Source organism: Schistocerca cancellata, chromosome 4 (genome assembly GCF_023864275.1).
Source record: "Schistocerca cancellata isolate TAMUIC-IGC-003103 chromosome 4, iqSchCanc2.1, whole genome shotgun sequence".
Lineage (NCBI taxonomy): Eukaryota > Metazoa > Arthropoda > Insecta > Orthoptera > Acrididae > Schistocerca > Schistocerca cancellata.
Window position 1 is genome coordinate 432,473,738 of NC_064629.1, and position 3,768 is coordinate 432,477,505.

The following is a 3,768-nucleotide window of genomic DNA, read 5'->3' on the forward strand; positions in this document are numbered from 1 at the left end:
ATAGCTAGGTGTTATTGTCGACAGTATGTCATTTTTATCTCCCATATGAACGTATCTTTAGCTTCATTGTTGCTTTCTGCCTTGGGTATAACTCCTTAACACTTTGAGTACCAGGTGTTTCTGATTGAAACCACCATTTTATTAATTTTGTTTCGAAGTGCCTATGCCATTCGCATGAAACCAGCGATGTTATTGCAGTACAGACACATCTAGTGATACATTGAGGTACTTCTACGAATGTAGTGCCCTGTAGCAGTCACACCGTTCAAAGCAACAGTCAGCACGGAGATAGTGCTACGTCATTGTCTACGATTGTGACATGTGCTTTTTATTTATAGTGATCATACTGAGGATATTATTCACAGTAAAAGTGAGTATATCTAAAGTTACTGTAACGTAAATTTGTCCCAGTGGTTCCAAAGTAGCCAACGGCCTTGCCGCAGTGGTGACATCGGTTCCCGTCAGATCACCGAAGTTAAGGGCTGTCGGGCTGGGCTAGCACTTGGATGGGTAACCATCCGGTCGGCTGAGCGCTGTTGGCAAGCGGATAAGCGGGGTACACTCAGCCCTTGTGAGGCAAACTGAGGAGCTACTTGACTGAGAAGTAGCGGCTCCGGTCTCGTAAACTGACATACGGCCGGGAGAGCGGTGTGCTGACCACATGCCCTTCCATATCCGCATCCAGTGACGCCTGTGGGCTGAGGATGACACGGCGGCCGGTCGGTACCGTCGGGCCTTCCAAGGCCTGGGCGGACGGAGTTCTTAATTTTTTGGTTCCAAAGTGAAACTACCTCCTTAAAACAATTTAGTGTTTACTTTTCCATTTTCTTCCTGTGTTGATTGCTTAATACGATAATAAAGGTTAATTTTGTGAAAAAATTTAAAATTCAATTACAGATTGAAACCACCTCCTTAAAACAACAAACTGATTATTTACTTCTTCCCAACTTCTTCTTATACTCGTTACTTCTATGATGATCAAGGTCAATTTTGGGAATAAAATTTTAAATTTTTTTATATTTTTGGGACTCAAAAGCTTAATTAGTCCCCCATCCCTTCCATTTCCCCTTCTTCAGTTTAAGAATTTCCATTGTCTTGTTCAGTTTCACTCAGTCACGGCCCTTTTCTAGATCCATGAACCATTACCTTATTCCTTTTTCTTACACTAAAAATGAATAAATTCCTCCAGCTGTATTTAAGGTTGTCGATTTTATTTTGGCAACTAGTTTCAACGTTGTAACAACGTCATATTCAGGTCCATACACTTGCTGACGTCAACTGCGAGCGGCTGATACTAGAAGACAGTGGTGAGATATGGACGTGCTCCGTGTGGAAGGTGGTTCGTTGTGGAAGTTGGTAAGTTACTAACCAACTTCCACACGGAGCACGTCCATATCTCACCACTGACTTCTAGTATCAGCCGCACGCAGTTGACGTCAGCAAGTGTATGGGCCTGAAGATGACGTTGTTACAACGTTGAAACTAGTTGCCAAGATAAAATCGACACCTTAAATACAGCTGGAGGAACTTCTTCATTTTTAATATAAATTTATACCAGCTGACGTCCCACTGTCCTCCATTTCAGCTATCGATGTACGAAGATTATTCCTTTTTCTCTTTCTATACGTCTTTCAACAGTTATACTATTTTGTTGAACAGCATCTCTTGTACCTCGCTCTGTCACGGAACCAAATTGCTCTTCCCCTACGTTCTCTTCCCAACTGGATATTGGCTAGTGGCAAGCGTACCAGGAACTATTTGTAGTGACATCTCAAAATCATGTCGTCGTTCACCTCGTGACTAACGTATCCCCCCTCCCCCATATACTGGATACATTCTTGCTACAGACTGTAATCGGGGCATGACGAAGACCTCCGCTCTCCTTATCGCAGAGATGCAGAGTGTCGTGCTTGAGGAATTTATAACCGTTTGATTCTGAAATTTTATCTATTGCGGTTGCTGACGTGTTTGTGAGCACGAGCGGCTTTCCAAGAAAAAAAAGAGAGAGAGAGATACAGGACTGATCGTCCGCGTAATCGCGGGAGGTGGTATACTGGACTGAATTTCGGGAGGACGACTGTTCAAATATGCGTCCGACCATCCTGATTTAGGTTTTCCGTGATTTCCCTAAATCTTTCGAGACCAATGCCGGGATGGTTCCTTTCGAAGGGGACGGCCAATTTCTTTCCCCATCACTGCAAAAGTCCGAGCTTTTGCTCCGTCTCTAATGGCCTCGATGTCGACAGGAAGTTAAACCCTCAACTTCCTTCCTCTTCTTAGCTCGCTCAGCGAAGTATTATTGTAGGGAGTTACATTCGCGGTGAGGGAAAGCTAAAGAAAACAGATGATACAAAAGAACTTCGCCAAATAACATGTTACAATACTAATGGCAATCTACATTCTTTTGTCAAAATGGACCTTTCGCTCTTGGATGTGCACTGTCGCGAAATCTGCTAGCATGTTAAATCTGTACACCATGTAGGCGCTCGGACACTTCTTTAGCTGGAAATGCTCTTAATGGTTTAGCTAATCACGTATGTCTCGCGAGCATCTGTCACAACTTCATTCTGGAAGCAGTCCCTAGGCTGCCTCGAAGCCATCCGTTGTTGATATTCTCGTTTCGTGTGATGCTAGTCCAGCGATGTATGCACGTAGAGATGGGCAAACTCGTTCATCCTTGGGAATTAGTTCACTGGTGATCGCTCTTTTTTGGGAACAGTTCATTTTCACTCGGTCACCGTTTGTCCTTGGTATGTGGTTCTTATGAAAAATTGAAAATTAGTAGCATAGGTGACCGAAGATGGAAGGTGACAAGAGGGGCTACTTGCCTCCCCCCTAGAGTACAGAGTTTTTATTCACAACAGAATTCTCACACACTTGTAATTTTCCTGATTCTGCAAAAACCTCTCGTTTGGCCAAATGTAGGCTAATTGCAGTGAAATAATATAAGTTGGCGCAAGAATCAACCAGCACCAAATACAGACTGCTCGCCAATTACCACGATTTTATTGACCGCTCCGAGCAGAATAGATAAACATGTAATAATTAGGCAGTGAAGAAATATCAAATAAGCTAATGTAAACAACAACTTCGAAACAATGGATGACGATTGGTGGGCGACAATAAACAGTCTAGTATTTAGGGCTGATTTTTCGTGCGACACCCTGTACCACTGAAATTATATTGTAGAAGTTATCATATTCTCTTTACAAAATGTGACACCAGACACTCGATTACGGAGCGTGCGCTTCATTCGGTTGTAAGTCGGTCTGCCTTCCATAACAATGAACATGTCCTTTTACCTTTGATAAAAAAGACGGAAAATGGCCACTCGTGTGTAATAACAAAAAATCTTGCTTTTTTACAAGTATTTCTTCTGCTGCTTATCGAAATAGTGAAGTACCGGTTTTGTTACGTGAAAAGATGTAAGTATTACATACCACGTAATTTTTATGTAATTTACGTAATTATAAAATACATTTAAATTATCTGTCGTGGACGCTGAATAGAATACGAAAAGAACCAGAAGTTCAGAGTTCAAAAAAGGTTTGAAACAGATATAGAATGGCCGTGTGCAGCGAACGAAAAGAACAATTCGATACTGAACTAACTACGAGCAGTCGACAGTGAAACTGCGACGAGTGGCAGCGCGAAGAAGGACGAGTCCGGTCGAGTGGGACCGAGACCGAGACATGGTAACGGAACAGAGACTGGAACGAGACCGGCCAACGTGCCGTTGCGGGAACGAGACCGACCCTTTCCCGTTCC

General features: G+C 43.0%; 1 pseudogene; it reads left to right on the top strand.

Moving 5' to 3' along the window:
* Window positions 1–424: 424 nt before the first annotated feature.
* Window positions 425–542, top strand: LOC126185964 (5S ribosomal RNA; annotated as a pseudogene).
* Window positions 543–3,768: the final 3,226 nt, after the last annotated feature.